Consider the following 13,566-nt stretch of genomic DNA (forward strand, 5'->3'; position numbering starts at 1 on the left):
AGACAGATATACACTCTGCTCAAGGAAAGTGAGATTAGTTAAGTTTGCAGCTGTGAAGTGTAACAAAGCTTAGAGAAGTAGTACATGTCCACTTTGGAAAGGGCCTAAAAGTTGTGCCAAGAATTAAAACTGCTTTATAAGTCATGAGGAGTTAGTCTAGGTTTCTATAAAGGCTTACAAGGAGAAGGGTATAGAGGTTGTCATATGACTGAAATTCTATCTTAGAATATTTCTTAGGATATGTTGTTAAGGGAAAGTAGATAAAATGCTAAGAAGCAGGGCCAGGGAAAACAATGCAAAGGAAAAAAAATGATATCATGAAATAGGACAGTAATATTGAGAAAAAGAAGAGGGAAAAGAAGGCTAAAAGATATAAAAAGCAGGAATTAGAAAATGACTAGAAGTAGAGAAAAAAAAAGAAGGCTAAATATGATTTTAAAATGTAGAGCATTTACACAGTGCCTGGAAATATACTACATTATTTCATTAAATTCTCACAACCTTGCAAGAGAATATAATGCCACTTTTCACAAAGGGAAATAGAGGTCTGAGTTTGAATATTGACTCTTGGCACTTACTGAATGAAATGGGAAGAATTACTTAGCCCAGGACTTTATTTTCTCATATGTAATATGTAAATAATAATAGCTGTCCTGTGGTGGTATTGTGAAAATTAAACTAGATTATATTTATAATTTGTCTTAAAGGAATTAGCATATATTATCTAGCTATTGCTAATTGCAATATTACCTATTGCTCTTATAGTAATATTGGTGAGAAAAATTTTACTCTGTAAAGAGTTGTTAAATTGCCCACAGAGACACTGATGTATAGATCAGTCTTATGGACTCTGTGGGAGAGGGAGAGGGTAGGGAGATTTGGGAGAATGGCACTGAAACATGTATAATATCATGTATGAAACGAGTCGCCAGTCCAGGTTCGATGCACGATACTGGGTGCTTGGGGCTGGTGCACTGGGACGACCCAGAGGGAGGGTATGGGGAGGGAGGAGGGTTCAGGATGGGGAGCACGGGTATACCTGTGGTGGATTCAATTTGATGTTTGGCAAAACTAATACAATATTGTAAAGTTTTAAAAATAAAATTAAAAAAAAAAGAATCAAAGATAAAATTCAACCTCATATCCTTATAATTCCAAAGTCTATCCATTTCCTAACACTCTATGTTTCACCTCTCAGTGTAGAGGAATGACTTATGTCTTTGGAGTGGGGGATAGGAACAAAAATAATAAATAGGAAAATGAGATCACTGAAGTCCTCAAATGAGTCCCAGATCAGTATTTTATTAAAAGATTGTTTTGTTCTCAATCTGAGTATGAATGCCATTTACCAAATAGACTCTTTATAAATTATATACCATTCCGTATATAAAAATTATCATTCTAATACAGAATTAGAAAATTAGGATTCACTACTTAATATGTAACTTGCCAATAAAAGTTTCATGAAGCATAGAGCACTTTGGGGAAATCTTTTTAATTGGCAATATCCATTCATCAGAGGTTGCCTTATTTTTCAACCCCATTAGCTATGTAAGATTATATGGAAATATTTGACAAAAATTTTAACTATTCAATCCAAGGTGTTATTAAAATAGTAAAGCTGGTATTCACTGCATACATCAAATCTTAAAAAGGGAACACCTGTCCTTTAATGGATGAAATGACATCTGGAATTTTCTTTTTTGCAGACATGCAACATTCAATCTGATTAATTTTTAATTTTCTAATTTCTAAAAGGGCAAATTTTAAAACTGGATTTTTTCCTCACAATACTGAAAACGCAAAAATGTCAAGATCATTTATCAAATAGCCATAATTACAGAAGGGTATGACTTCTGCTTTAAATCTAAATCACTTCAGGCTGAGTAATTGATGTTTGGATAACAGAAAGCCACGCAACCACTTGGACACCAGAAGGAAAGGGCAACCATAGTTTTAGGCAATTATGATTAAAAGGCATAACTTTCCTGTTTCATCTTACTTGGCCTCATTCCATTTTCATTTTTTTAAAAGAAGGTAGCCAGTTGGAGCCACAATTTCAGCTCTATCTTTGATAATATACTAAGGGTTATTAGATGGCAGAAAAGGTCCCACAGGTAGCTAAATAGCACACCATATGTTGTATAGAACCATAGTTGTACTTTCTTCCTTCATAAGAGCACTGGAAATAAGATATACAAATGAATCTAAGAGGAAAATCATTATTTCTTTTCAGATGAAGCCAAGCACCAAATAAGAACAAGAGTAAAAATATTCTACTCCCAATCAACCAACTGATAAATCCACCATCAGTGGATGACAAAAAAATAAATAAAAAGGAGGAAAAAGCCAAGAAAGTGGTTTCATTACTTAATAAAGCTTTCCTTCATACCAAGGCGATGTTACTGACCTTCCATCAGAAGCACTGTTCACGTGCGCGTTACATTCAAATTCAATCCTATTCTCTAGCCTGTTCCCACTGAAATATACCACACATATTTATAGGATGACTGGCCAGAGTCAAGACCGAAGTCTCTAACTCCAGAAAAAAAAAAAAGCAAACCGCCGTAACCAACATTAGTAACTGTCTAACCAGATACTGGGTCTTCCTTAGTGATTTTCACCTGCCGACGCAGGAGATGTGGATTCGATCCCTGCATCAGGAAGATCCTTGGAGAAGGAAATGGCAACTCACTCCAGTGTTCTTCCCTGAAAAGTCCCTTGGAGAATGGAGCCTGGTGGGCTATTGTCCATGGATTAAAAAAGAGTTGGACACAACTTAGCGACTGAATGACAACCACAAGAAACTAGATAGTGAGCAAAGGAGGAAGCAACTTCTCTGAGAGAAAGCAAGGCAGCTTGAGGCATTATGGTCGAGAAGCAGTAAGAGGGGAAAAAGTCACTGAAGGAACTTTCTTAAAGTTCAACCTGAGATAGAAAATATTTAAAAAAATAAAAGTTTCCATGTTGAAATCTGTATGATTCTTCTTCAATAAGTTATGCTGCTGCTGCTGCTAGGTCGCTTCAGTCGTGTCCAACTCTGTGCGACCCCATAGACGGCAGCCCACCAGGCTCCACCATCCCTGGGATTTTCCAGGCAAGAACAGTGGAGTAGGTTGCCATTTCCTTCTCCAATAAGTTATATACCTTAGTAATTAAGACACCACACCTCCCCCCACACTCCAAAAAATGAAAAAGCATCCATTTTCATTCTGACTCCATTTGCCTGAAACCAAAAATTTCTACACAGAATAAATGAGAAAATTAAGGTGAAGACAGTCTTGAAAAAAAAAAATCTGTTTCAGCATGCTTTTAAATAACAAAATTACAAATGCATTTGCTTAATATTATTACTCACTGTTTCTGCTTCTCACGTAGCTCAACTGTATATCATTCTCTTTTGCTTCAGGATCCGGGATTTCGTCAGTGTCACAATTGGCCAGCCTGGAGGAGGCTGGACACAGACGTTAGGCTACCCCTTAGAGGCCAAGCCAGACAAACCAAAAGAAAAGTTTCTCGGCTTTTGTGGGGAAAAGCCTAGAAGCAAACTAAAGACTGCGGGGACAGTAAAGAAAGTTTGGGCAGACAGTTGTCAAGCATTAAAGAGGTCGAGAAGTAAACAACACCTGCAGGTGAACAGAGTTTATCATTAGCAGACTCGGATGGTCAGTGTTCAGCCAAGGGTCAATCAATCTGATAGATGGCATCTGGGGATCTAGCCATCATGGTGGAAACCCAACCATAGCAACCAAAGATGAGTAGCAAAGCCCAGCTCAGAGATCCAGAACCAAGCCCCACCAGAATTGACTCAAGGCAGAACCTAACGCTTCTGGTTGGAGAAAGTCTAATAGTTTCCACACCAGGGTAAAGTTTTTCCACAGGAAAGGGTGAGGATCCAAATGTGGAGGATAGTTTCCATGAAGTTCATGAGGTATCTGATACCTCATTGTAATCCCTTAAGCAGAAAACAATTTCATAAAGTATAAATGCATGCACATATTTGACCAAATAAAATTAGAAAAAGGAAAAGACTATACTAGGCTCTATTGGGATTTAACTGAAGATAGGAAGCCCATGTTATTTCATGAGGCTCATCAACTCCTGACCCTCAACCACTAGCAGCAAGAAAGACTCACACCTGTTCTTCTGGAATCTGGCCATCAACAAATAAGGACAGAGCTAATGAGCTGTCTTTTACTCAAACCAGGTAGCAGTGCTACAGTGTGTTGCAACTTTTGCAGCTGTGGGAACTCTTAATATTGGAGGCGCCACCCCACGTCGTTTTAAATGTGATAAAACACACTCATATATAGCTAAAAATAAATCTATAACAGTTCAAGAAATGAGTGGAATTGCATTTGACTACACAGCACTGTTACATTTTATGTATCTACTTAAATATTCATTAATTTTTATTCTATAGGTTTACAATTATTTTCAGCTGTGTGTTCCCCCGCCCCCCCCCCCCAACCCCATGCAAGTATCATGGTATGCTCTAGGCCTGCTGGCTCTATGTTTTGTTTCTTTTTTTGCTTTGTTTTGCTTTTCTAACTGGCAGATTTTTGCAGTTTCCCAAAAAAAGTATTTTAGTTTTATATGAAAAAAAAGGATTTTTTTTTTTTGTCTACAAAAGGATCCTGAGCAACTTACAGGCACATTTGGTCAAGACTCAGTAAATGGCTCAGATGCTGTGGGTAGTAATTGCTTTGAAAGAACTGGTTAGCATGTGCAGTTCAGTACTTATTCATTCAAAATACAGTGAGTGTGCACTCTTCCTGAATACTGTGCTTAAGATAAGAAATGTAGGAGTGAACAATGAGACATGGTTTTCTGGTTATGAAGTTTTCAATCTATCCACTCAGATACCCAGAAATACATGGCCCATTACTTAATTATATCCAGTGTTTCTCCTTAAGTGACTATTGTTTCTGCAGAGTCCTTATTCACCTGGTAAAATAGCATTTATTAACTTGAATCAACACTTGGAGTGGCATTAAAATGTACATAGCATAAAGTTTCGGTTCTTCTTTGGGACACTCTGAAAAACTGTGTCCATAATTTTAGACAATCCATATAATGAAGCCATGATATATGTCACCAGAGTAGGGCTTGAATCCCAGTTCTACCATTTACCTGGTATGCCCTTAGGTAAGTTATCTAACCATCTTGAACCTTCCTTTCTTCTTCTAAAAAGTAGGTATCTACTTTATGGGATTGTTGTGATTATTAGTTCAGTTTAGTTCAGTTCAGTTGCTCAGTCATGTCTGACTCTTTGCGACCCCATGAATTTCAGCACTCCAGGCCTCCCTCTCCATCACCAACTTCCGGAGTTCATCCAAACTCACGTCCATTGTGTCAGTGATGCTATCCAGCCATCTCATCCTCTGTCATCCCCTTCTCCTCCTGCCCTCAATCTTTCCCAGCATCAGGGTCTTTTCAAATGAGTCAGCTCTTCACATGAGGTGGCCAAAGTATTGGAGTTTCAGCTTCAACATCAGTCCTTCCAAAGAACACCCAGGACTGATCTCCTTCAGAATGGACTGGTTGGATCTCCTTGCAGTCCAAGGGACTCTCAAGAGTCTTCTCCAACACCACAGTTCAAAAGCATCAATTCTTCGGCACTCAGCTTTCTTCACAGTCCAACTTTCACATCCATACATGACCACTGGAAAAACCATAGCCTTGACTAGACGGACCTTTGTTGGCAAAGTAATGTCTCTGCTTTTGAATATACTATCTAGGTTGCTCATAACTTTCCTTCCAAGGAGTAAGCGTCTTTTAACTTCATGGCTGCAGTCACAAACAACAGTGATTTTTGAGCCCCAAAAAATAAAGTCTGACACTGTTTCCCCATATATTTCCTGCCATGATCTTCGTTTTCTGAATGTTGAGCTTTAAGCCAACTTTTTCACTCTCCTCTTTCACTTTCATCAAGAGGCTTTTTAGTTCCTCTTCACTTTCTGCCATAAGGATGGTGTCATCTGCATATCTGAGGTTACTGATATTTCTCCTGGCAATCTTGATTCCAGCTTGTGCTTCTTCCAGCCCAGCGTTTCTCATGATGTATTCTGCATATAAGTTAAATAAGCAAGGTGACAATATACAGCCTTGACGTACTCCTTTTCCTATTTGGAACCAGTTTGTTGTTCAATGTCCAGTTCTAACTGTTGCTTCCTGACCTGCATATAGGTTTCTCAAGTGGCAGGTCAGGTGGTCTGGTATTCCCATCTCTTTCAGAATTTTCCATAGTTTATTGTGATCCACATAGTCAAAGATTATGAATTAGCATAATGTAAAAATGGCGTGGAACATTGGCATAAGTATTCAGTTTGGAGTTGCTGCTGCTGTTGTTGATATCTCCACAAATGAAGTTGATTCACCTTATTCCAAGAAAAGGAAAGTAAGAAAGACCATTGAAAGGGCATTTGAAACTATTCAGTTGAATAAAGCTCTTATAGAATTATTATGTAAATACACATTTCTCTCCTATTGAGAGTCTATGGCAATTCAGAAAGAATAATAATGTTATTAATCTCAACCTTTCAAAAGTCAAGCAGTGATAATACCACTTTGTGGAGCTCTTTTAAGAAAAATAAATCAAAATATCTATGCACAAAACAAGTCATTACAATGTTATTTAAAATGTTGAGAAGTTGCAAACAGTCAATGACCAACAATAAGACATGTTTAGCAAATAATTCCATATATATTATCAAGATAATATTGATACTTTGAAAACTCTAAATTATGGAAGTATTTCTGAAATAGTATCAAGGAAAAATAAGTATGTTAAATTATGAATGCAACTATTTTAAAATACATGCAAAAAATAATTTAGAAGAGTTCACATCAAAATGATATTAGATGTGTTACTGCAGTGGTGTAGTAGTAATTTCATTTTTCTTCTTTTTTTTTTTTGCCATTCCATAATGTATTTCTACACTTAATACAATCTTAAGGGTATTTCTACACTTAATACAATAAAACTCATATTTTAAAAGTAGCCCTGTACATTATTGTCCTAACATTAAAATTTGGCAAAATTTAAGAGGGCTAAGGAATCTTCTGAGCATTTGAAGGGCTGAGGAGGATGGAATTATTTCCAACATCACCTCATATAATTATTGTGATCTTCTTAGCATCGATGGAAGGTAAGACCAACATATTACCCAGACTTGGCTTTGTAAATTACACCTATGCCAGTTAGCAGAGTAGGCTGGAAACAATCAATTTATCTACATAATGAACAGACATATTCAGTCTCCAATAAGATTCTCATCCACGCTGAATTCATATTAGCGGAAATGCCACTGATTTGCCAATATCCTGAAGATTAATTTTATTCTGGTCCACATTTTGTTAATTATTAATTGACTGATGACACACATGCCAAATTTGTCAAATGAAATTCTCCCTGCAAAAGAGAAAAGGAGAGATCGCGGAATAACCTTTTTACATTTTTTGAGGATGTATTCCTCCTCTGAGTTAACTGGGGTGGCAAGAAGAGAGTGAGGGGTGTAAGCTCAGAGCACTTTGGTGCTGAAGGTGCAGAGCTGAGCAGATTTGGAAAACAAATGCATGTGTTAATTACCAAAGTGATTTTAAGAGCAGAATCCTGGAAGGACAACCAAATAAAATTAATCCTTTAAGGTGATAATGCAAAATTTTAAATCACAATGGCAAACTCTAAGAGAATGTTTCAATATTGCATTTGTTGTTGTTGTTGAGTTGCTAAATAGCATCTGACTCTTTGGCGACTTCATGGACTGTAGCCCGCCAGGCTCCTGGGTCTGTACAATTTTCCAGGCAAGAAAACTGAAGTGGATTGCCATTTCATTCTCCAAGGGATCTTCTCAACCCAGGGCTGGAACTTGCATTTCCTGCATTGCAGGCAGATTCTTTACCACTGAGCCATGAGGGAAGTCCCAATATTGCATGTATCTTGAAGCTAACATGGACCGGTGCGTCCATGATTTCTGACAATTATAAGTTCACATCAGGAAGTGTGTGTGTGAGAGAGAGAGAGACAGAGACAGAGAGACAGAAACAGATGGAGGGGAGAGGAGGAAAACAGAGAAGACAGAGAAAGAAGGAAATAAGAGAAGGAAGATTTCTACCATCCATGATTAATATCATCCTAAAGCAATAAAGTGACGGACACGATTGATCAACTTCACTTTCACTTTTCATTTTCATGCATTGGAGAAGGAAATGGCAACCCACTCCAGTGCTCTTGCTTGGAGAATCCCAGGGACAGGGGAGCCTGGTGGGCTGCAGTCTATGGGGTCGCACAGAGTTGGACACGACTGAAGCAACTTAGCAGCAGCAGCAGCAGCAAAGCAATAAATGGTCCCATCACTTCATGGCAAATAGATGGGGAAACACTGGAAACAGTGGCTGACTTTATTTTTTTGGGCTCCAAAATCACTTCAGATGGTGATTGCAGCCATGAAATTAAAAGACGCTTACTCCTTGGAAGGGAAGTTATGATCAACCTAGATAGCATATTCAAAAGCAGAGACATTACTTTGCCAACAAAGGTCCATCTAGTCAAGGCGGTCATGTATGGATGTGAGAGTTGGACTGTGAAGAAAGCTGAGCTCCGAAGAATTGATGCTTTTGAACCGTCGTGTTGGAGAAGACCCTTAAGAGTCCTTTGGACTGCAAGGAGATCCAACCAGTCCATCTAAAGGAGATCAGTCCTGAATATTCATTGGAAGGACTGATGTTGAAGCTGAAACTCCAATACTTTGGCCACCTGATACGAAGAGCTGACTCATTTGAAAAGACCCTGATGCTGGGAAAGATTGAGGGCAGGAGGAGAAGGGGACGACAGAGGATGAGACGGTTGGATGGCATCAATGACTCAATGGAAATGGGTTTGGGTGGAGTCCAGGAGTTGGTGATGGACAGGGAGGCCTGGCATGCTGCAGTTCATGGGGTTGCAAAGATTCAGACATGACTGAGTGACTGAACTGACCAAAAGCAATAAAGGAATTTATTATCCATCTTTGTGTGTATATGTGTGTGTACATGCAGAGCTGTAAATCAATATGTAAGCTTACAATGTTTTATCAAAAGATCACTTCTAAATACCAATAGTTTGCAATAAACAATGTAGACAACAGAAAGCAGTAATGACTAATTCCTATGCTTGGTCAATGAAGGTAACAGGAAAACCCAAACATGAAAACTGTTCTTCAGCTATAACATAATTAATAATAGATTACTGCATAGTTGCTGTCCTTTGCAGATTTAAAAACCTTAAAATTAAGAGAAAATATTAAAAGGCAGTAAGGTACTACAGTCGTGTCCAACTCTGCGCGACCCCATAGACGGCAGCCCACCAGGCTCCCCTGTCCCTGGGATTCTCCAGGCAAGAACACTGGAGTGGGTTGCCATTTCCTTCTCCAGTGCATGAAAATGAAAAGTGAAAGTCAAGTCGCTCAGTTGTATCAGACTCAGCAACCCCACGGACTGCAGCCTACCAGGCTCCCCCATCCATGGGATTTTCCAGGCAAGAGTACTGGAGTGGGTCTACAGACAATATGAATTCTCAGTGCTCATGAAAAATTAGCTATTCCATCAGCTATCAAGTATTTATTGTTACTACATGCCAAGCACCCTGTTAATTTCACAAATTTCTGTCTTTACAGATATGGTCCCTACCCACCTAGAGCTTTCAGTCTGGTGAGAGACAGGTATCATATCTACATTTAAAGAAAAATCATTATAAACCATGAGATGTGAAGAACTGACTCATTTGAAAAGACCCTGATGCTGGGAAAGATTGAAGGCGGGAGGAGAAGGGGACGACAGAGGATGAGATGGTTGGATGGCATCACTGACTCAATGGACATGAGTTTGAGTAAGCTCTGGGAGTTGGAGATGGATAGGGAAGCCTGGTGTGCTGCAGTCCATGGGGTCTCAAAGAGTCAGACACAACTGAGAGACTGAACTGAACTGATACATATACATATGTATATATGTATGAATATATCCATTCTCCCCCAAACAACTCTCCCTTTCAGGCTGCCATATAACATTGAGCAGAATTCCCTGTGCTATACAATAGGTCCTTGTTAGTTATCCATTTTAAATATAGCAGTGTATATGTGTCCATCCCAAACTTCCTAACTATCCCTTCCCCACATCCATCCCTCCTGGTAACCATAAGTTCATTCTCCAAGTCTGTGAGTCTGTTTCCATTTTGCAGTTAAGTTCATTTGTATCATTTCTTTTTAGATTCTGCAGTAACTTTGATCTGAGATATGAAGGACCAGTAGAAATTCACCAGGTAAAGAGAGGAAGAGCATGGGCACAGTATGAGCATAGGCTCTGTGCCAGGATGGAAGTCAGCCTCAATGGATTACTCTATCAAGGTCACTGCCATGGTAAGCACTGAGTTTGGGATAACAAGAAAGGTTACTAAGACAAAAAAAAAAAAAAAAAGTTTCTCCTTTCCCATCCTGACATAAGGAAAGAGGGGCCCAGAATTATTTATTCAAAGGACTAAGTAGTCTTTTTATCTCCACCTCTTTGCCCTTTCCCTACACCTCCACACCACCATCAGGTCCACGACGAGGGGTTAGAGTAGAGAAGGGAAGACATTACGGGTGGAGGTTGATAACCTTGCATGACAGCAGAGTCCCAGGTCTTGATTTTTCACTGTAGGACGTCTATAGGAGGTGGACAATATGAATCATGCCAGGAAAACCACAGTGAGAGCTCCTGTGGGTGTGGCCAAACACTGCTGGCCCAGAGGCTTGTGTGTGTGTGTGTGTGTGTGTGTGTGTATTAGTCACTCAGCATCTGACTCTTTGCGACCCTCACAAACTGTAGCCCACTAGGCTCCTCTGTCCATGGAATTCTCCAAAAAGGAATACTAGAGTGGGTTGCCATTTCCTTCTCCACAGAGGCTCCTGTGGATGTGGCCAAACACTGCCTGCTCAGAGGCTGGGGGAAGGTAGTGGGGGAAGGTAGTGAGGGCTGCCATGGCAGCCATGCCATCTTCACTTCCTCATGGCCAGTACTGTACTTAAAGCTATACTAGGATTACCTCATTATGACTATCTGTAAGTTGAAGACTATTATTATCCAATTATCCAAGAAAGAGCATGAGAGTTTAAGAGATAAGTAGTTGCTTAAAGCATATGTCTTATAAATTCATTGTTTGAGCTCAGAGAGTCTGACTCCGGCCTTCCTGGTCTAAATCCACTGTGCTGTCTGAGGTTGAATGTCCCAAGGCCCAGGGTAGCTGGGTCCTGAAGCACATTTAATTTGTTTATAGAAATAAAAGTTCCTAACACTCCAGTGTTGGGGAGAAGACTCTATACCAGCTTCACTAAAAAGATTCATTTTGAGGAATGAATAGGAGAGAGGAAAAATTAAGTTAAAGAAGAAAATCAGTTATGATTCCGTTAAAAGCCTAAGGAGAGATTGGTAGCTTGGCCTAAGCTTAAGCCTAAAGTTGCTACTAGTAAGGCCAGAGTGATACAGTCAGATTTTGGACATATTTAGGAAGTAAAATCATGGTACATGGTGATGACTTTTTGTAGGGGGGCCAGGGATAAGCAAGTATCAGAGATGATGTCTACATTTATTGCTTAACTCCACTTCAAATATCCTTTTGTATTAGTATCATATGTTCTGGAATTCAAAGAAGACATAAATTTTGAAGCTGACCATCCAATGATGAATTCCAATTCATATTTTCAAATGGTCCTTTTCAACTATAAAAATGTGTTACAGCTAATTTTATAAAAATGTCATTGCTAAAACCTTCTGGTGGAAGAAACAAAATAGCAGGTAGTATAGTTCTAAATCTAACTTTAAGGCAAGAATATGGAAATACCTTTTTTCACACTAGAGTTATCTGTGTATTTTTCAAAGCCGAGTTTGAAAGTGTAACTGGATGACTCATCACCAAAGTGGGTCAGTTGTCTGCAAACTGAATGGAAAATATCAGGACAGTTATGCACCCAGTGGTAGTCAGCTTCAAACATAATTTCAACTATATGAGTCTTTTATCATTTTCTTAAAAGCCAAAAGTCATGTCTTCTGACATATCTTTTTCTTTAAAAGGATATTTCCTGTGGTTGATAGGACTAAATTATTTACCATAATATTAATGCCATTCCAAAGTAACTTACTCCAGCAATCAATGCTCTCCTTACCAATACCACAAATAGACTGTCATCTACCTGATATAATACTAGGAGTGTAGAATGCTCTACCATATTACTTCTATTTCAAAAGATCTCCCCCACATTCTCCTTCATATTACCAATGAATATTTAGAAAGAATTTTGTTCGTCACCATCCTTACATTCTCATGCATTAGCTTTTCTAAAACGGATTTCACCTAATCCAAGGACTGCCTAAGTTTCTAAAGGATAAGGAGGAGCTTTTGTGATAATAAGTAAACAAACAAACAACAAATAAGACTAAGAGAAAAATCAAAGAAATACATACCTATGTTACGTTTCTGCCACGTTTCAAAATCATAAATCTAGACAAATAGTAGTTCAATTAAATTCTTCTAGATCAAGAAGCTATGTTTGCATTCCATGGCTAACTAACAGGCTCAGTCCTTACCTGGACTTCCAATTGTTCAGAGAGAACCTGTTTTACTTGAGTACTATAGAGACAAATTGATTATTCAAAAAACGCTTTTTAAAAAAACCACTATCTTAGTCAATTCAGGCTGCTATAACAAAGCTCCATTGACTTCATGGTTTACAAGCAACAGAAATTTATTTCTCACAGTACTACAGGCTGGAAGTCCAAGGTCAAGGTACCAGTATGACCACGCTCTAATGAGTGATCTCCTCTCTTCTACAGAGGGTCATCTTCTTGCCCTGTCCTTGTACAATGGAAAAAGCAGCTAGTTTTCTGGTCTTGTCTTCTAAGGCATTAATCTTGTTTATGAGGGCTACCCCTTTGGGATCTAATTATCTCCCAACTGCCCAACCTCTAAATACCATTATATTAAGGACTAGATTTTAACAAAGAAATTTGGTTGGGGGAAATTTTAGTCCGTAACACCCACATTATAGTACATTTCTGGGTTGGCAGGTATGCATTACTCATGACCCAGGTCTATGCCCACATACAGAGCAGACATCACTAATCAATTACTGCTGTCTTTCCCTCAGGTACAGAATATAGCCTAAAAATCCTAAGCAAAGCACTACAGACAGTCACTACTTGTTAATCAGATTATAAGATGTGTGATAAAACTCACTTGCCATCCCTGGAAATGTGGGAAAGTACTGAAGATGTTTATTCCAATTTACATATTACCACTTAACAGAGGGGTATTTTGACAAGTTACATAACCCTTCTGAGCACACAGGTCTTTCCTACATCACAAGGTTGTTGGAGAGAAAGAAATGAAATAATGTTTGTAAAACTGTTCTTCAAACATTTAAAAGTGTTGTATAAAATTATTTCTTTTTATTACTTTTTTTTCTAGAACTGCAGAAAAAATGGGAACATAATGAAGTAAAATTTAAATAGACCTAACAAAGCCTTGATTCAATGTTCCTGGGATACAGTCTCTTC

At 38.6% G+C, this 13,566-nt stretch overlaps 1 pseudogene; it reads left to right on the forward strand.

The window, feature by feature from the left end:
- Positions 1-13,566, forward strand: part of LOC113897925 — a 93,165-nt pseudogene that overhangs the window by 31,309 nt on the left and 48,290 nt on the right.

This window comes from Bos indicus x Bos taurus, chromosome 8, assembly GCF_003369695.1.
Source record: "Bos indicus x Bos taurus breed Angus x Brahman F1 hybrid chromosome 8, Bos_hybrid_MaternalHap_v2.0, whole genome shotgun sequence".
NCBI classification, from domain to species: Eukaryota; Metazoa; Chordata; class Mammalia; order Artiodactyla; family Bovidae; genus Bos; species Bos indicus x Bos taurus.